Source organism: Pseudophryne corroboree, chromosome 2, assembly GCF_028390025.1.
Source record: "Pseudophryne corroboree isolate aPseCor3 chromosome 2, aPseCor3.hap2, whole genome shotgun sequence".
NCBI lineage: Eukaryota > Metazoa > Chordata > Amphibia > Anura > Myobatrachidae > Pseudophryne > Pseudophryne corroboree.
Genome location: NC_086445.1, coordinates 729,416,233 through 729,437,092, shown reverse-complemented (window position 1 = coordinate 729,437,092; position 20,860 = coordinate 729,416,233). Strand labels below are relative to the sequence as shown.

The window sequence follows — 20,860 nt, the reverse complement described above, 5'->3', positions numbered from 1 at the left end:
AGCCAGCATAGGTACTTTCATTGCTGCCCAGGGCGCCCCCCCAAGCGCCCTGCACCCTCAGTGACCGTTGGTGTGAAGTGTGCTGAGAGCAATGGCGCACAGCTGCAGTGCTGTGCGCTACCTCATGAAGACTGAGAAGTCTTCAGCCGCCGATTTCTGGACCTCTTCTCTCTTCAGCATCTGCAAGGGGGTCGGCGGCGCGGCTCCGGTGACCCATCCAGGCTGTACCTGTGATCGTTCCTCTGGAGCTAGTGTCCAGTAGCCTAAGAAGCCAATCCATCCTGCACGCAGGTGAGTTCACTTCTTCTCCCCTAAGTCGCTCGTTGCAGTGAGCCTGTTGCCAGCAGGACTCACTGAAAATAAAAAACCTAACAAAACTTTTACTCTAAGCAGCTCTTTAGGAGAGCCACCTAGATTGCACCCTTCTCGGCCGGGCACAAAAACCTAACTGAGGCTTGGAGGAGGGTCATAGGGGGAGGAGCCAGTGCACACCACCTGATCCTAAAGCTTTTACTTTTGTGCCCTGTCTCCTGCGGAGCCGCTATTCCCCATGGTCCTGACGGAGTTCCCAGCATCCACTTAGGACGTCAGAGAAAGGCAAATTACAGGTTGAGTATCCCTTATCCAAAATGCTTGGGACCAGAGGTATTTTGGATATCGGATTTTTCCGTAGTTTGGAATAAATGCATACCATAATGAGATATCATGGCGATGGGACCTAAATCTAAGCACAGAATGCATTTATGTCTCATATACACATTATACACACAGCCAGATGGTAATTTTAGCCAATATTTTAATAACTTTGTGCATTAAACAAAGTGTGTGTACATTCACACAATTCATTTATGTTTCATATGGGTGTGGTTCATCAAATCGACAGTATCTAGGTCGACAATGTTTAGGTCGACCACTATAGGTCGACAGTCACTAGGTCGACATGGATGGAAGGTCGACAGGGTTTCTAGGTCGACATGTGCTAGGTCGACAGGTCTAAAGGACGATTCTGCATACAATGCGATGTATTTTACATGCAGCAAGTAAAGATAATTGCACTGTCGTACAGTGGCCTGTTTAGTGTGTATGCTGGTGCGACGTATTGTCACATTGCACTGCCATGTCGCTGGGTCACACTATTTTATAGAATTTACCCAGCTTTATAAAACATGATTGAGGACTTGTAATGCATAACAGAATATGACAGTGCTAGTGCTAATATTCACAGATATTTATAAAGCACACATATATTTCACAGCACTTTACAGAGAATAATTTCAGTAATTCACATCAATTCCTGCCAGGGACAGACTGGGGCTATGCAGCAACCCCGACACGTCCTTGTGCGGCACAGGCATGTCAAAGGGGCGTGGCCATGGCTAAGGGGGTATGACACGCGTCAGGGGGGCCTGGCCTTGCGGCACACTCTCAATCTATCTGTAAACCGCCTACTAACGGTTGGGAGGGCAGATGAACAGTGAGAGAGAATCACTGGCCCAACATGTAATTGTTCTTTCAGGCATTTACCAGAAGTGCCAGATGGCCAGTCCGGTCCTGTTTCCTGTCCCAGTTGAGTTTACAATCTGTATTCTGTATCCCAGAGACCAGGGGAGAACAAACAAACTCCACACACATGGGCCTTCACTGGGAACTGAACTCATGACCTCAGTACTATAAGGCAGTAATGCTAACCATTATGCCATTAGTGAATAATAATAATAATAATAATAATAATAATAATGTAAAACTAGTCTTTTTGTGATTGCAAAATAAACTTTAAAATAAAGAAAAGCATAAAAATAACAAATATAACTATTGGAGTGTCACTCAAAGGTTTTTTTTATGTTTCAAATCTATAATGCCATTCTATAGCTATGTGTTTTCAAACATCAAACTGTTGCAAATGGACACACCTACCTACTTACATAAGTGCATTTGAAGGCTCTTAACCAGCAATGCATATTTTAAAATCATAACATGGACAATATCCAGCGATAAACAGGTTAATTAGCTTTGTTTCTTACTGTTTTTTTTTTTGCTTTCCCACCTCCTCTCCCACAATCCTTTGACAATGATGTCATGGTGAACCCTGAGGGGGTGGAGGATTTGATTCTTCCTCTAGCACAGAGCTGCCCCTCCCTCCTCCCGTGAAGCAGCAGCAGTCTGCAGTCTATAGAGTAGGGCTTGGAAGGCTGCCTGTCAGTTGCACTCACTGCTCAGACATTAGCTCCTGTCTCACAGACACTGCTGCAGTCTCCTCCTGGCTGATCGTCTCAAGTGAGCAGTAGGCACAGCACACAGCTTGTGGGGTCCTGAGGTAAGGTAACCGAGATGTGCCCCTTGTTATCATCCCAAATCGGGAATCTCCCGGGGAGAAGTGTCTGTACACCCTACAGAGCTAGAGGGGTTTGTACCACACCTCTCTCCTTGTATGCACCAAGTCACTATACTGTGGGAGAGTGTTGTTACATCTGCCGTCCTCTTTTCCCCTGTATTGTTTTGCTAGGTGTGTACCAAAGTTAGTGGTCTGTCTTTTCTGTGTGTATTTCCGCAAGTTTGTTCTTATTGTATATTTGTGTGGTCACATAAGATGTATGTCTGAGGTAGGAGTCCAGTGTGACAGGCTGATGTGTATGTTGTTACATTTGGCATGTGTATTAGTATCCACAGGTTATTGTGTGTCTGTGTAGATCCCCTGGGTACTGGTCCGCTTAATTACTGCAAATTGTACAGGATTGATTGGGAAGCTTCTTAAGGTGTGTGAATACTTTGTATCTTATATATAGCATTTGTATATTAGTAATTACAAACACTGACGCATTATGTACATTATTGGTGTTATCTAAATATCTTATTCACAAGTCTGTTTACATTAGGTTTCCTATTGGCTAATTGACCTAGAAGGGGTACATCTGCCTTATGTTTTATTATCAGGATCACTATGCCTGATAGGATACTTTGTAGCTACTATGGTGCTGGGGAGCGAGAGCACACACCCTTCTGCTGCTGTAAGCTAGTGTTTATCTGAAACCAGTTTGCCTTGTGGTGACGGAGAGGGACAGGAGTGTCCTGTAGAGAGGTGGCAGCCAGGGTGATCGGGAAAGGGCGGGGTGGTGGCTGGTAAGGACTGGGGAGGGAAGAGGGTGTGAGCTGTGCTTTAGCGACAATCGTCTTGGAGAGATCAATTTTAGTTTCCATGGGAACCAGTTTAAATAAGTTATTATTTTTTTATTATTATTTCCCCCCCTTATGTCTCATTATTGTCTAGTTATTGTAAGGTGATACATTATTTTATTTATTTATTTTAAATTATTGTTTATAAAACATTTTCAGGTCCTTTTTGTAATCTTATGTTTATTACACCGTTACATACATTAATGACCACAAGTAAGTTTTGCTCTGTGTATATTGTTGCACTTGTGCACAAGAAATTCTGTTAACATGATTGCATGCCTTTTTTGCTTTTAATTAGATACAAATAAATGTCAAATTGATTCTCATGGACTTTGTTAAATTGTCATGATGCAGGCAATTGAGGGGCTAATTGGGATTGCACCCAATTGCTTACTTATATTAGGCTGTAAAAGGGCATTGTCTCCTGTGTAAGTGGCTTAATTTTACCTGGTGGCTCCTACCTGTGGTCTTGAGGGGGGCTACCGCTGCACTGCTTGCCTGAGCAGCACTCTGATGTAGGGGAAGAAAACAAAAATGAGTCTTGGACACAGTTGGTCAAATATTGGAGAAGGAAAACCTGAGACTCGTGCATGCGCACAATCCCCCTTGCATCTAGGGAGTGCATTGGCTGCAGCCCCAGGCCTAGAAGCACATTACAGCTGGCAGGAGAACTTGCACATACGGACCCCACCCCTCCTTCTTCCTCAGGGCTTCTAGGGACTGCATCAGCAGCAGCCCCTAGAAGCATTAGACCTGGCAGATAGGCAGAGGATTGACTTCCCTTTGGAAGCGATATCTGCTGATCGCAGTCCAGACTGCCTGTCCAGCTGTCATTAGCAGATAGGTCTTTCCAATGGGAAGCAACTGAGGGCTCACTTGTGGTGGCAGATTTTTACTGGGGCAGCCGATAGGTAAAATCAGCCACTGATTGATTTGGGTGATCATGGACTATGAGTTCTGTGGTGGTACCTGTTTTCCATGGCCACAAGTACATTGAGGGCTTGCCCCTTATCCATTCTCCTGATGAAGTCCCACTTAGTAAAAATGCGTTGAAGTGTGGCTTCTTATTCAAACCTATGCACCATTTGGTTCTACGGATGAGGGCTCCTGGTCTTTGGTGGTAAATGGGTGAAATCTGTAAAACCCCGGGTCAAAATATTGTATATTTGGGGCAACTTTCTTTGTATACACAAACAATAAGCTAACATTTGTAGTCTTCTGCATGTTTAACCTTTAGGAAGCGGCAGACAGTGACCAATTACACCGGCAATATTAAGTCTAGCAGCCGTCCAGGCAGCACTCTGAGTGAAAGCTGAGAGGTGCATAACGTATGCGACTGTGCACACACGCAAAGGGTCCGCAAATGCTCATGATAGCTGGAGTAGCCAGGGGTTGGTACATTGTAGCCTGGGCCAATTACACCACTGTGGACCATGCGCTGTAGCCTATCCCTCACTCTCGTGTTGATTTATCAAAGGACAAAAATACCATGAAAGTTTGATGAAAAACTTGAGACTTCAATTTGGATGTGTGAGCAATATTCCTAACACCTTTCGCCTGTTCCATGGACCCTGGCCAGACGATCTAGTACAGGGGTGCTCAAACTCTGTCCTCAAGGGCACACACAGTGCATGTTTTGCAGGTCTCCTCACAGAATCACAAGTGAAATAATTAGAGCCACCTGTGGACCTTTTACAATGTGTCAGTGAGTAATTAATACACCTGTGCACCTGCTGGGTTACCTGCAAAACATGCACTGTGTGGGCTCCCGAGGACCGAGTTTGAGAACCCCTGATCTAGTACCTCAGCTTATGGAGCTATTACATTTTGGTATCTAGCCTTCGGTCTCCAGCGGACCTATCAGACAAGTCACTCATCCACTTACAGTGTGAGAGAGACTTTCTTCAATCATTCTCACTAAAGCAGCGGAACTGTTAACTCCTATAAAATGTTGGGGTGTGCTAACCACTGCTAAATGCTTAGTAAGTATCACTTTAAAGTGCAAACTATGGAGGCACCATATTCCACACAGGCCTCTTCCCCTTTTATGAAGTGGTGCCCCTGGCATCCCTATATCCAGAGGGAGTTCACTCTCCTCGTCCCAATATTGGCTGACACTAAACTCATTTTAATATGATTGAATCCCCCTTTGGTGGGGATCTCTGACCTAAACTGTAGCATTATCTATGTATACTGTGTGTATACTGTCTTAAATGTATGCATATTTAGCTCTTTTATCTTTTTGAAGTCTAAGAATGCTGTGTTGCCAAATCCCCCACCAATGTCTTTTTCTTTTCTGTATCCCACATTTTTTAACTTTCAGTAAAAATGTAATATAGCTAAAAAAGGTTAAAAAAAAACCTGATTAAACAAGTGTAATTGCCGTTTAAAGTGTTTTATTTTCACTTTGACCTATTTACTGTATTAGTGGGGCTATTGCTGCAATTCCGTTGCATTTTACAATTGGTTACAAAATAGTAATAATAAAAAAGTCTGGGTAATAACAGACAGACCGGTAAGCTTACAATCTATAGTTTCTCTAACGTCCTAGAGGACGCTGGGGACTCCGTAAGGACCATGGGGAATAGACGGCTCCGCAGGAGATAGGGCACTTTAAGAAAGACTTTAGGATTCTGGGTGTGCACTGGCTCCTCCCTCTATGCCCCTCCTCCAGACCTCAGTTTTAGACTGTGCCCAGAGGAGAATGGGTGCACTGCAGGGAGCTCTCCTGAGTTTCCTGCTTAGAAAGCATTTTTGTTAGGATTTTTTCTCTTTTTCAGGGAGCACTGCTGGCAACAGGCTCCCTGCATCGAGGGACTGAGGAGAGAGGAGCAGACCTACTTAAATGTTAGGCTCTGCTTCCTCGGCTACTGGACACCATTAGCTCCAGAGGGAATGAACACAGGTTCGTCCTGGGCGTTCATCCCAGTGCCGCGTCGCCGTTCTCCTCACAGAGCCAGAAGAAACGAAGACAGAAGACGTCTCAGGCGGCAGAAACCTTCGGTGCTTTACAGAGGTAACGCACAGTGCTGTGCGTCATTGCTCCGCTACACCTCACACACTCCGGTCACTGTAAGGGCGCAGGGGGGGCGCCCTGGGCAGCAATAAAACACCTCTCCTATGGCAAAAGTGTATATACATGTACAGGTGGGCACTGTACATGTATATAAAAGAGCCCCCGCCATTTTTTAATAAGTTTGAATGGGATAGAAGCTTGCCGCCGAGGGGGCGGGGCTTCACCCTCAGCACTCACCAGCGCCATTTTCTCTACACAGCACTGCTGAGAGGAAGCTCCTCGGACTCTCCCCTGCTTGACACATGGTAAAAGGGGGTTTTAAAGTAGAGGGGGGGCACATTATTGGCGTTTATACACTACAGCAGCGCTACTGGGTAAACATTCTGTGTTTTTCTCCAGGGACATATAGCGCTGGGGTGTGTGCTGGCATACTCTCTCTCTGTCTCTCCAAAGGGCCTCAGGGGGAACCTGTCTTCAGAAAAGAGATTCCCTGTGTGTGTGAAGTGTGTCGGTACGTGTGTGTGTGTGTGTGTGTGTGTGTGTGTGTGTGTGTGTGTGTGTGGACATGTTTGACGAGGAAGGCTCACCTAAGGAGGAGGGGGAGTGCATGATGGTCAGGTCGCCGGACTGGGTGGATATGTGGAATGTCTTGAATGCAAATGTAAATTTACTGCATAAACGATTAGACAAGGCTGAAGCTAGGGATCAGTCAGGTAGTCAGACCATGCCTGTCCCTGTGGCACCAGGACCTTCGGGTCTCAAAAACGCACCATATCCCAGATCACTGACACAGATACCGACTCTGGTGTCGACTATGAGGATGCAAAATTACAGCCAAAGGTGGTGAAAGGTATTCGTTACATGATTATGGCCATTAAAGAGGCTTTGCATATCACTGAGGAACCCCCTGTCCCTGACACGAGGGTACACATGTATAAAGGGAAAAAGCCTGAGGTCACTTTTCCGTCCTCATTTGAACTAAGCGACTTGTGTGAAAAGGCTTGGGAATCTCCAGATAGGAGACTACAAGTTCCCAAAAGGATTCTTATGGCGTATCCCTTTCCACAAAAGGACAGGATACGATGGGAATCTTCGCCAAAGGTAGACAAGGCGCTGACACGCTTATCCAAGAAGGTGGCACTGCCTTCTCAGGATACAGCTTTCCTCAAGGATCCTGCTGATCGTAAGCAGGAGGTTACCATGAAGCACATTTACACACATTCCGGTACTAACGTTAGACCGGCTATGGCATCGGCCTGGGTGTGTAGTGCTATCGCAGCATGGACAGATTCCTTATCTACGGAACTTGAAACCCTAGATAAGGATTCCATTCTAATGACCCTAGAGCATATTAAAGATGCTGCTTTATATATGAGGGATGCTCAAAGAGACATTTGTTTACTACCCCCCGCAGCATACTAAAAAGGCACCTCATTATCAAATGCAGTCCTTTCGTTCCAATAAAAGCAAGAAGGTACGGGGATCGTCCTTCCTTGCCAGAGGAAAAGGCAAGGGAAAAAAGCTGCATGCAGCTAGTTCCCAGGAGCAGAAGTCCTCCCCTACATCTGCAAAGTCCACCGCATGACGCTGGGGCTTCCCGGGGGGAGTCAGCTCAAGTTGGGGCGCGTCTTCGATTTTTCAGCAAGGTCTGGGTTCACTCACAGGTGGATCCCTGGGCTATAGAGATTGTTTTCTCAGGGATACAGGCTGGAATTCGAAGACGTGCCTCCTCGCCGGTTTTTCAAATCAGCTCTGCCAGCTTCCCCGTCAGAGAGGGAGTTAGTGTTGACTGCAATTCAAAAATGGTATCTTCAACAGGTGATAGTCAAAGTTCCTCTTCTCCAGCAAGGAAAGGGGTATTACTCAACCCTGTTTGTGGTCCCGAAACCGGACGGTTCGGTCAGGCCCATTTTGAATCTAAAATCCCTGAACTTGTACTTGAAAAAGTTCAAGTTCAAGATGGAATCGCTCAGAGCGGTCATCGCCAGCCTGGAGGGGGGGGGGATTGGATGGTGTCCCTGGACATAAAGGATGCATACCTTCATGTTCCGATTTTCCCTCCTCATCAGGCGTTCCTGAGATTTGCAGTACAGGACTGTCATTACCAATTTCAGACGTTGCCGTTTGGGCTTTCCACAGCCCCAAGAATTTTCACCAAGGTAATGGCGGAAATGATGGTGCTCCTGCGCAAGCAGGGGGTCACAATTATCCCATACTTGGACGATCTCCTCATAAAGGCGAGATCTCGGGAGAAGTTGCTGGACAGCGTGTCGCTGTCGGTGAGGATGTTGTAGGGGCATGGCTGGATTCTCAATTTACTGAAGTCCCAGCTAGTCCCTACTGACCTTTCTGGGTCTGATTCTAGACACAGACCAGTAAAAGGTTTTTCTTCGATGGAAAAGGCTCAGGAGCTCATGGGCCTGGTCAGGAACCTATCAAAGCTAAAAACGGTTTCAGTGCATCATTGCACACGTGTCCTGGGGAAGATGGTGGCATCGTACGAGGCCATCCCCTTCGGCAGGTTCCATGCGAGGACCTTCCAATGGGATCTACTGGACAAATGGTCCGGGTCCCATTTACAAATGCATCAGAGGATCACCCTGTCTCCCAGAGCCAGGGTATCTCTCCTGTGGTGGCTGCACAGTGCTCACCTCTTCGAAGGCCGCAGGTTCGGAATTCAGGACTGGATCCTGGTGACCACGGACGCAAGCCTCCGAGGTTGGGGAGCGGTCACACTGGGAAGAAATTTCCAAGGTCTCTGGTCAAATCTAGAGACTGGTCTCCACATCAACGTTCTGGAGTTGAGGGCCATATACAACGCCCTACGCCAAGCGGAGGCATTGCTTCGGGACAAACCGGTTCTGATTCAGTCAGACAATGTCACGGCAGTGGCTCATGTAAACCGCCACGGCGGCACAAGGAGCAGAGTGGCCATGGCAGAAGCGACCAGGTTCTTACGCTGAGCGGAAGGCCATGTAAGCGCCCTATCAGCAGTATTCATCCCGGGGGTGGACAACTGGGAAACGGATTTCCTCAGCAGACACGACCTGCATCCGGGAGAGTGGGGACTTCATCCAGAAGTCTTCGCACAGATCGTGGGTCGGTGGGGACTGCCTCAGATAGACATGATGGCGTCCCGTCTCAACAAAAAGCTAAAGCGGTATTGCGCCAGGTCCAGGGACCCTCAGGTGCTAGCGGTAGACGCTCTAGTGACACCTTGGGTGTTCAGATCGGTCTATGTGTTCCCTCCTCTACCTCTCATACCCAAGGTGTTGAGAATAATAAGGCTAAGAGGAGTCAGAACGATCCTCATTGTTCCGGATTGGCCACGAAGGACTTGGTATCCGGATCTGCAAGAGTTGCTCACAGAAGATCCGTGGCCTCTTCCCCTAAGGCAGGATCTGCTGCAGCAGGGGCCCTGTCTGTTCCAAGACTTACAGCGGCTGCGTTTGACGGCATGTCGGTTGAACGCCGGATCCTAGCGGAAAAGGGTATTCCGGAGGAGGTCATTCCTACCCTGATCAAGGCTAGGAAGGACGTGACATCGAAACATTATCACCGTATATGGTGAAAATATGTGTCTTGGTGTGAGGCCAGAACTGCTCCTACGGAGGAGTTCCATTTGGGCCGTCTGCTTCACTTCCTGCAAACGGGAGTGAATTTGGGACTAAAATTAGGGTCCATAAAGGTCCAAATTTCGGCCGTATCCATGTTCTTCCAAAAAGAATTGGCTTCTCTTCCTGAAGTACAGACATTTGTGAAGGGGGTACTGCATATTCAGCCTCCCTTTGTACCTCCGGTGGCACCTTGGGATCTTAACGTGGTATTAAGTTTCCTCAAGTCACCTTGGTTTGAACCACTCAAGACGGTGGAATTGAAATATCTCACTTGGCTTCTGCAAGGCGTGTTTCGGAATTGGCGGCTTTGTCGTATAAAAGCCCCTACCTGGTTTTTCATGTGGATAGGGCAGAATTGAGGACTCGTCCTCAATTTCTGCCAAAGGTGGTCTCATCTTTTCATATGAACCAACCTATTGTTGTGCCTGTGGCTACGCGGGACTTGGAGGATTCCGAGTCCCTGGAAGTGGTCAGGGCTTTGAAGATTTATGTGTCCAGAACAGCTAGGATCAGGAAGACTGAAGCTCTGTTTGTTCTGTATGCGGCCAACAAGGATGGCGCTCCTGCTTCAAAGCAGACTATTGCTCGCTGTATCTGTAACACGATTCAGCAGGCGCATTCTACGGCAGGATTACCATTGCCTAAATCGGTTAAGGCCCATTCCACTAGGAAGGTGGGCTCTTCTTGGGCGGCTGCCCGAGGGGTCTCGGCATTACATTTGTGCCGAGCAGCTACTTGGTCGCGGTCAAACACCTTTGCAAAGTTCTAGAAGTTTGATACCCTGGCTGAGGAGGACCTCCTGTTTGCTCAATTGGTGCTTCAGAGTCATCCGCACTCTCCCGCCCGTTTGGGAGCTTTGGTATAATCCCCATGGTCCTTACGGAGTCCCCAGCATCCTCTAGGACGTTAGAGAAAATAAGATTTTACTTACCGGTAAATCTATTTCTCGTAGTCCGTAGAAGATGCTGGGCGCCCGTCCCAAGTGCGGACTTCTTCTGCAAGACTTGTATATAGTTATTGCTTACATAAGGGTTATGTTATAGTTGAATTGGTTCGAACCGAGTCTATGTTGTTGTTCATGCTGTTAACTGGATAGTTTATCACAGGTTATGCGGTGTGATTGGTGTGGCTGGTATGAATCTTGCCCTTAGGTTAACTAAAATCCTTTCCTCGTACTGTCAGTCTCCTCTGGGCACAGTTTCCCTAACTGAGGACTGGAGGAGGGGCATAGAGGGAGGAGCCAGTGCACACCCAGAATCCTAAAGTCTTTCTTAAAGTGCCCTATCTCCTGCGGAGCCGTCTATTCCCCATGGTCCTTACGGAGTCCCCAGCATCCTCTACGGACTACGAGAAATAGATTTACCGGTAAGCAAAATCTTATTTTTATGTATGTCCCTGAATGCAGAAAAGACAATTACTTGGGCAGGAGATAGGTGAACAAAAACTTTAATACATGTTTGTATATAGATGACCTGGAGCTGTTTAGATGGTGCAGTACATGAAAGCCATCTTTGTGTGCCAAAAACAGCATGGATATTCAAACAACAATCTGACCAAAATGTGCATTCTAAATTCTAGCAGGAACAAAAAAAATGTAACATGCTTTGATGTATAATTAATGTTTCTATAATAGGAGCTTCAGAAATCCTAGAAATATAGCTGACGTTTGTGTGATGATTAGGTTTGATTTGAGGACACCTTGGTAGTAAGGTTTGGGAGAAAAGCCAGGGCCGTCTTTTCGTATGGGCTCAATGGGGTCTTGCCCAAGGGCCCCATGAGTATAAGGGCCCTAGGCTAATAGCTGAGGGTCCCCTCTTTCCAGGGGTACCAGATTTTTGAAAATCGGCCCTAGGAAACCAGAGATATCCGACTTCAAAGCAGTGGTCCCCATCCAAGCCTGTTAGTTGCTCTTCCAAGCCAGATATCTTAGGTTCTGTCTGACATAGAGTTTTTCCGAGGGTATACTCCAAATGCTGGGACTCTCCCCTTTCAGTGGACAATGGCAACTTGGCCCTACTATGCCCAGAACCAGAGATATCCGCCTTCAAGCAGCTGGTCCCTGCTCAAGCTCCACACGCCTGGTATGCAGTTTTATATTTTCATTGGAGGACTGCTCTAGTTCCTGAACTCTGATCTACAAGTCCCCAGCACCTCCTGAAAGGTGGGTCTCTATAGTTTTTTATCCTATTAAAAGCTAAGAAATCTATTACCAGGAACTTGAGATATCTGCAGTCAAGCAAGCTGCCCTCCCACCAGAAAATGATAAATATTAAGCCGCACACCATCCACTCCTCCCCTACGTATTAAACACCCCCTACCACCCTGAAAGTCATGTACCAGGGCCACTTCATCCAGCACAATGCCCCATTCTACAGTTTAGTGTTCTCCCTCCCGCCCCATCTGTGCAGTAAAGGAGTAATTAGCAGAAATTACTGCTCCAGGTTCTACATGCTTAGCGGAAGATAGATCACCCCCTACCGCCCGCTGCCACTGATAGCACCCCCCACCCCTACTTCTGGAGGATGGGTAGGGGCCCCAGTGCGTTGCTCTGCCCAGGGGCCCACACTACTGTTAAGACGGCCCTGAGAAAAGCGCTATCTCTCACAAACGCAATAGTGTTTGTAAGTAAAGCAAATTATTAAGCAACTGGGCAAAACCATGTTGCACTGCAGGTATGGCAGATGTAACGTTCAGAAAAATTTAGATTTGGGTGGGTTATATTTTTTTTCTGGTAAATACTGGCTGCTTTATTTTTACACTGCAATTTAAATTTAAATTTGAACACACCCCACACAATTCTAAATCTCTCTGCACATAGTACATCTGCCCCACATGCAGTGCAACATGGTTTTGTCCAGTTGCTTGATAATTTACTTTACAAACATGAATGAGGCCCAATGGCCACTACCATTTTCAACACAGCCGGACATCCCAAAACTAGGATTACCTGGTCTGTGGCGTGGGGTCCCTGAGAAGGTGGCTTGGAGCAGTGGTTCTCAACCTTCGTCCTCAAGTACCTCCAACAGTTCATGTTTTCCAGGTCTCCTCACAGGACTGCAAGTGAAATAATTTGCTCCACCTGTGGGTCTTTTATAATGTGTCAGTGAGTAATGAATACACCTGTTCATCTGCTAGGTGACCTGGAAAACACGAACTGTTGGGGGTACTTGAGGACCAAGGTTGAGAACCACTGGATTGGAGAACCTTAATGCAGTTCTGGCTGGGAGGTCTTCTTTTTATTTTATTTCTTACGTCCTAGAGGATGCTGGGGACTCCAAAAGGACCATGGGGTATAGACGGGATCCGCAGGAGCTTGGGCACACTAAAAAGACTTTAACTGGGTGTGAACTGGCTCCTCCCTCTATGCCCCTCCTCCAGACCTCAGTTAGACTTTGTGCCCAGGACTGACTGGACACTCACTAGGGGAGCTCTCCTGAGTTTCTCTGGAAAAGACTTTGAAAGGTTTTTTATTTTCAGGGAGACCTGCTGGCTACAGGCTCCCTGCATCGTGGGACTGAGGGGAGAGAAGCAGCACCTACTTCTTCTTAGTTTAAGGGCTCTGCTACTCGGCTACTGGACACCATTAGCTCCAGAGGGTTCGATCACTTGGTGCGCCTAGCTGCTTGTTCCCGGAGCCACGCTGTCACCACCCTCACAGAAGCCAGAAGAAAGAAGTTGGGTGATTATGCAGAAGACTCCAGTAACGAGGTACAGTGCAGCGGTAGCGCTGCGCTCCATGCTCCCACACACTTCACCAACGGCACTCACAGGGTGCAGGGCGCTGGGGGGGGAGCGCCCTGGGCAGCATGTTACTGGGTCTGGGAGCTGGCAGAAGGCAGTTTGGTGCCTCGGCATCGTTTTTCAACCCCCGTCGGCATTTTCTTATTTTCAAATTTAGTGGGCTGAAGCGCGCCGGGAAGGGGCAGGGCTTAGCCGCACAGCTCATCAGCGCCATTTTCTCTCCTCCACGCCACTGCAGAGAACGCTGGCCCGGGACCTCCAAGCTCCTCTAAAAGTAACAGGGAGCTGATCGGGGGGGTGGCACAGTTATTGGCGCATAATCCATAGCAGCGCTGTTAACATATATTTTCTTTTGGGATATATGGGCGCTGGAGTGTGAGCTGGCATACTCCCTCTGTGTTTCTCTATCTGGGCTTCCTTGTGGGTCTGTCCCCTAGCTGAGGCGGTGTGTGTGTGTCGGTGTGTCGACATTCCGTGTCGGCATGTCTGAGGCTGAGTGTTATTCCCCGGAGGAGGTTGCTGGGGGAGCAGATGTGGGTCTTGAGTTGGCCCTGTCGGCGCAGCCGACACCTGATTTACTTACAATGTTAAGTACGCTTAATACAAATGTGGCCCCTTTGTCTAAAAGGTTAGATAAATCGGAGTCTCAGACTCGGGTATGGAGGAAATCCATGGAGGATGCTTTGTCTCAGGTGCAGATCCCATCAGGGTCGCAGAAGCGGCCTTTTACTCAGTTGGTAGATACGGATACCGACACGGATTCTGATTCCGATGTCGATTTCACTGAGGCTGCTTTACACCCACGGTTAGTTAAGAGTATTCAGTACATGATTGTGGCTATAAAGGATGTTTTACATATTTCTGACGAACCTGCGGTGCAGGAAACAAGGATTTGCTTGTTCAAAGGGAAAAAACCTGAGGTGAAGTTTCCCCCCTCATGAAATGAATACTCTTTGCGAAAAGGCTTGGGAGTCGCCGGATAAGAGGTGGCAGATTCCCAAGAGAATTTATATGGCGTATCCTTTCCCCTCTGATGACAGGGAAAAATGGGAGTCGTCTCCGAATGTCGACAAGGCTCTATCCCGGTTGTCTAAGAAGGTGGAGCTTCCGTCCCCTGACACTGCAACTCTCAAGGATCCGGCGGATCGCAAGCTGGAGACGTCCCTGAAGTCCATTTTCGCTAATACGGGTGCATTGCTCAGGCCTGCTGTGGCGTCGGTATGGGTGAGTAGTGCTATTGCTAAATGGGCTGAGAATTTAGCGGCTGATATGGATACGCTTGATAAAGATAATGTTCTTTTAACTCTTGGTTATATCAAGGACGCTGCAGATTACCTAAAGGATGCGGCGAGGGATGTAGGTCTCTTGGGATCAAGAGCCAATGCCATGGCGATCTCGGCCAGGAGAGCGCTGTGGATTCATCAATGGAATGCTGATGCCGACTCCAAGAGAGCTATGGAAGCTCTCCCCTTCAAAGGTAATGTCTTGTTTGGTGACGGCTTGGCTGATCTGGTGTCTACCGCGACGGTGGGTAAGTCATCTTTTCTTCCTTATGTTCCCACACAACAGAAAAAGACACCACATCAGCAGATGCAGTCCTTTCATCCCAATAAATACAAGCATGGAAAAGGTTCGTCCTTCCTCGCTTCAAAGGGTAGAGCAAGGGGAAGAAAGTCGCCTGCAGTATCAGGCGCCAAGGACCAAAAGTCCTCCCCTGCCTCTACCAAGTCCACCGCATGACGCTGGGGCTTCCCTGGGGGAGTCTGGACCGGTGGGGGGGCGGTCTGCGGATCTTCAGTCAGGTCTGGGTTCAATCAGGCCTGGACCCTTGGGTCCTAGATATAGTATCTCGGGGATACAACCTGGAGTTTCAGGAGGTGCCCCCTCACCGGTTATTAATTTCGGCCTTACCAGTGTCTCTTCTGGACAGGGAGGTGGTGAAGGCAGCAATACAAAAGTTGTGTCAACAGAGGGTCATTGTTCCCGTTCCCCCGTCCCAACGGGGGGAGGGGTTCTACTCGAGCCTCTTTGTGGTACCGAAACCGGACGGTTCGGTCAGACCGATTCTGAACCTAAAGTCCCTCAATCCATACTTGAAGGTTTTCAAGTTCAAGATGGAATCTCTTCGAGCTGTGATTGCCAGCCTAGAAGGGGGGGGGGGGGACGACTTTATGGCGTCAGTCGACATAAAGGATGCCTACTTACACGTCCCGATATATCCTCCGTACCAAGCCTTCCTAAGGTTTGCGGTACAGGATTCTCATTACCAGTTTCAGACGTTGCCGTTTGGGCTTTCCACGGCCCCAAGGATTTTCACCAAAGTCATGGCAGAAATTATGGTTCTCCTTCGCGAGCAAGGGGTTACCATTATCCCGTACTTGGACGATCTCCTGATAAAGGCGAGGTCCAGGGAACGGTTTCTAAGAAACGTGGATTTGTCTCTGTCCGTTCTGCGACAACACGGTTGGCTGCTAAATTTGCCAAAGTCTCAGTTGATTCCGACCACTCGGTTGCCCTTCTGGGCATGATTCTGGACACGGGCTTACGGAAGGTGATTCTTCCGGAAGACAAAGCTCTGGAACTCCAGACGATGGTCAGGGAGCTTCTGAGGCCAAAAAGTGTGTCGGTTCATCAATGTACTCGGGTTCTGGGAAGATGGTTGCGGCGTACGAAGCCATTCCGTTTGGCAGGTTTCATGCCCGGGCGTTTCAGTGGGATCTGCTGAGCAAGTGGTCCGGGTCTCACCTGCACATGCACCGGGAGATAAGTCTATCTCCCAGGGCCAGGATTTCTCTCCTGTGGTGGCTACAAAGTTCTCACCTCCTAGGAGGGCGGCGATTCGGTATCCTCGATTGGGTCCTGTTGACAACAGATGCAAGTCTCCGAGGCTGGGGTGCAGTCACTCAGGGAAGAAATTTCCAGGGGAAATGGTCACTCCAGGAATCTTGTCTGCACATAAATGTTCTCGAGTTAAGAGCCATGTACAACGACCTGCTACAAGCAAGAAGCCTTCTTCAGGGTCGGCCTGTCCTGATACAATCCGACAACATAACTGCGGTGGCGCATATAAACCGTCAAGGCGGAACAAGGAGCAGGGCGGCTATGGCAGAGGCCACAAGAATCCTTTGCTGGGCGGAACAGCACGTGAGCGCCCTGTCAGCAGTCTTCCTTCCGGGTGTGGACAACTGGGTAGCAAACTTCCTCAGCAGACACGATCTCCATCCAGGAGAGTGGGCTCTTCATCGAGGTGTTTGCAGAACTGACGAAGCATTGGGGAACTCCGCTGATCGACATGAAGGTGTCTCGCCTCAACAAGAAGCTTCCGAGTTATTGTTCCAGGTCAAGGGACCCCAAGCCAGTAACTCCGTGGGTTTTTCAGTCTGTGTATGTGTTCCCTCTGCTTCCTCTCATTCCAAAGGTGCTGGGAATCGGTCAACGAGCAAGAGTGCAAGCAATTCTTGTCGTTCCAGATTGGCCAAGAAGGGCCTGGTATCCAGATCTTCAGGAATTACTTGTGGAAGATCCTTGGCCACTTCCTCTAAGGGAGAACCTGTTATTGCAGGGACCATGCGTGTTTCCAGACTTACCGCGGCTGCGTTTGATGGCATGGAAGTTGAGCGCCAAATCTTAGCTCGTAAAGGTATTCCCGGGGAGGTCATTCCCACTCTCCTTAAGGCGAGGAAGGAAGTTACGGTGAAACATTATCACCGTATTTGGAGAAAGTATGTTTCGTGGTGTTAGACTAAAGCTGCTCCTGTGGAAGAATTTCACTTGGGTCGGTTTCTCCATCTTTTGCAGGCAGGCGTCGATGCCGGCCTGAAATTGGGTTCCATCAAGGTGCAGATTTCGGCTTTATCTATCTTCTTTCAGAAGGAATTGGCTGTTCTCCCTGAGGTTCAGACTTTTGTGAAGGGAGTGATGCATATCCATCCTCCGTTTGTGCCCCCGGTGGCACCATGGGATCTTGACGTGGTCTTACAGCTTCTTATGTCTTCCTGGTTTGAACCTTTGCGTAAGGTTGAGTTAGTTTCTCACGTGGAATGTGGTCATGCTGTTGGCTCTGGCATCTGCCAGGCGGGTGTCTGAGTTGGCGGCCTTGTCACACAAGAGTCCGTGCTTGATCTTCCATTCGGATAGGGCGGAATTGAGGACTCGTCAACAATTTCTGCCGAAGGTGGTTTCTTAATTTCACATTAACCAACCTATTGTGGTACCTGTGGCTACAGATGCTGTGGCAGTTCCAAAGTCTCTTGATGTTGTGAGAGCTTTGAAGATCTACGTCGCCAGTACGGCGGTGGCCAGGAAAACAGAGGCGCTTTTTGTCCTGTATGCTTCCAACAAGATTGGTCATCCTGCTTCGAAGCAGACTATTGCACGCTGGATTTGTAGTACGATTCAGCAAGCTCATTCTTCGGCTGGGCTACTGGTGCCGAAATCCGTGAAGGCCCATTCTACCAGGAAGGTGGGCTCATCTTGGGCGGCTGCCCGAGGGGTTTCGGCACTTCAGCTTTGCCGAGCTGCTACGTGGTCGGGTTCAAACACCTTTGCTAAGTTTTACAAGTTTAATACCCTGGCTGAGGAGGACCTCATGTTTGCTCAATCGGTGCTACAGAGTCGTCCGCACTCTCCCGCCCGTGTTGGAGCTTTGGTATAGACCCCATGGTCCTTTTAAGAGAAAATAGGATTTTAGTACCTACTGGTAAATCCTTTTCTCCTAGTCCGTAGAGGATGCTGGGCGCCCATCCCAGTGCGGACGGTTACTTGCAGTGTGTTCTTATTAGTTGCATTGGTTTACACACAGGTTGTGTATTTGTTGTTTCAGCTTGTTGCTGCAGTTAAATTCATACTGTTATCTTGTTTACTGTTACTCCGGTTGTACGGTATGTTGTGTTGTGGGCTGGTATGTTCTAGCCCTTAGTTTGAACTAAAATCTTTTCCTCGACATGTCCGTCTTTCCTGGGCACAGTTCCTATATCTGAGGTCTGGAGGAGGGGCATAGAGAGAGGAGCCAGTTCACACCCAGTTAAAGTCTTTTCAGTGTGCCCAAGCTCCTGCGGTTCCCGTCTATACCCCATGGTCCTTTTGGGGTCCCCAGCATCCTCTACGGACTAGGAGAAAAGGATTTACCGGTAGGTACTAAAATCCTATTTTTTTATTTAATGAACAGGGAGGTGGAGAATTAGAAAATGCACAACCACAGTGGTAAGCATTGTCAGCCTGAGCAACATAAATTAAATCATAAAAAATAAGATTTTAAACCTACCGGTAAATCTTTTTCTCGTAGTCCGTAGAGGATGCTGGGGACTCCGTAAGGACCATGGGGAATAGACGGGCTCCGCAGGAGACGGGCACTAAAAATGAACTTTAGGTATGGGTGTGCACTGGCTCCTCCCTCTATGCCCCTCCTCCAGACCTCAGTTAGAGAAACTGTGCCCAGAGGAGACGGACAGTACGAGGAAAGGATTTTCTAAATCCAAGGGCAAGATTCATACCAGCCACACCATTCACACCATATAACATGGGATACACGAACCAGTCAACAGTATGAAACAAAACCAGTATCAGTCCAAAACTGATCCAAACTGAAAACATAACCCTTATGTAAGCAACAACTATATACAAGTCTTGCAGGATGTTGTCCGCACTGGGACGGGCGCCCAGCATCCTCTACGGACCAGGAGAAAAAGATTTACCGGTAGGTTTAAAATCTTATTTTCTCTTACGTCCTAGAGGATGCTGGGGACTCCGTAAGGACCATGGGGATTATACCAAAGTTTCAAAACGGGTGGGAGAGTGCGGATGACTCTGCAGCACTGAATGAGCAAACATTAGGTCCTCATCAGCCAGGGTATCAAACTTGTAGAATTTTGCAAAAGTGTTTGAACCCGACCAAGTCGCCGCTCGTCAAAGTTGTAATGCCGAGACGCCTCGGGCAGCCGCCCAAGAAGAGCCCACCTTCCTAGTGGAATGGGCCTTTACCGAATTCGTTAACGGCAATCCAGCCGTAGAATGAGCCTGCTGAATCGTGTTACAGATCCAGCGAGCAATAGTCTGCTTAGACGCAGGAGCGCCGACTTTGTTTTCCTAACCCGAGCCGTTCTGGCCACATACATTTTTAATGCCCTGGCAACATCCAGGGACTCGGAATCCTCCACGTCCCTAGTAGCTACTCGCACCACAATAGGTTGGTTCATATGAAAAGAAGAAACCACCTTAGGCAAAAACTGAGGACGAGTCCGCAACTCGGCTCTATCCACATGAAAAATCAGATAAGGGCTTTTGTGAGACAAAGCCGCCAACTCCGACACTCGCCGCGCCAAAGCCAATAACATAACTACATTCCAAGTGAGATACTTCAATTCAACTGTTTGAAGAGGTTCAAACCAGTGAGACTTAAGAAACCGTAACACCACGTTAAGGTCCCATGGTGCCATCGGAGGCACAAAAGGAGGCTGGATATGCAGCACCCCTTTCACGAAAGTCTGGACTTCTGGAAGAGAAGCCAATTCCTTTTGAAAGAAAATGGATAGGGCCGAAATCTGAACCTTAATGGAGCCTGACTTTAGGCCCAAATTCACTCCAGTTTGCAGGAAGTGGAGAAAATGGCCCAGATGGAATTTTTCCGGAGGAGCAGTCTTGGCTTCGCACCAAGATACATACTTCCTCCAGATACGGTGATAATGTTTCGATGTCACCTCCTTCCTAGCCTTTATCAGAGTAGGAATGACCTCATCCAGAATGCCCTTTTCCGCTAGGATCCTGCGTTCAACCGCCATGCCGTCAAACGCAGTCGCGGTAAGTCCTGGAACAGACAGGGCCCTTGTTGTAACAGGTCTTCCCTGAGAGGAAGAGGCCACGGTTCTTCTGTGAGCATTTCCTGCAGATCCGGATACCAGGCCCTTCGAAGCCAATCTGGAACAATGAGAATTGTCTGAATCCCTCTTCGTCTTATGATTCTCAGTATCTTTGAGAGGAAGAGGAGGGAACACATAGACCGACTGAAACACCCACGGTGTCACCAGTGCGTCCACTGCCACCGCCTGAGGGTCCCTTGACCTGGCGCAATATCTCGGAAGTTTCTTGTTGAGGTGTGAAGCCAACATGTCTATTTGAGGCAGTCCCCACTGACTTGCAATCTCTGCGAAGACTTCCTGATGAAGTCCCCACTCTCCTGGATGCAGATCGTGTCTGCTTAGGAAGTCTGCCTCCCAGTTGTCCACTCCCGGAATGAAGACTGCTGACAGAGCGCTTACATGACTCTCCGCCCATCGAAGAATCTTTGAGGCTTCTGCCAATGTTACTCTGCTCCTTGTGC

General features: G+C 48.3%; 1 protein-coding gene across 1 annotated transcript in view; it reads left to right on the top strand.

The window, feature by feature from the left end:
• Positions 1-2,098: 2,098 nt before the first annotated feature.
• RHOC (ras homolog family member C) overlaps positions 2,099-20,860 on the top strand; it is a 143,718-nt gene continuing 124,956 nt past the window's right edge. The window contains exon 1 of the mRNA XM_063955389.1: positions 2,099-2,314. The gene's annotated coding sequence lies outside the window, so the exon portion shown is untranslated. The remainder of the gene's footprint in view (positions 2,315-20,860) is intronic.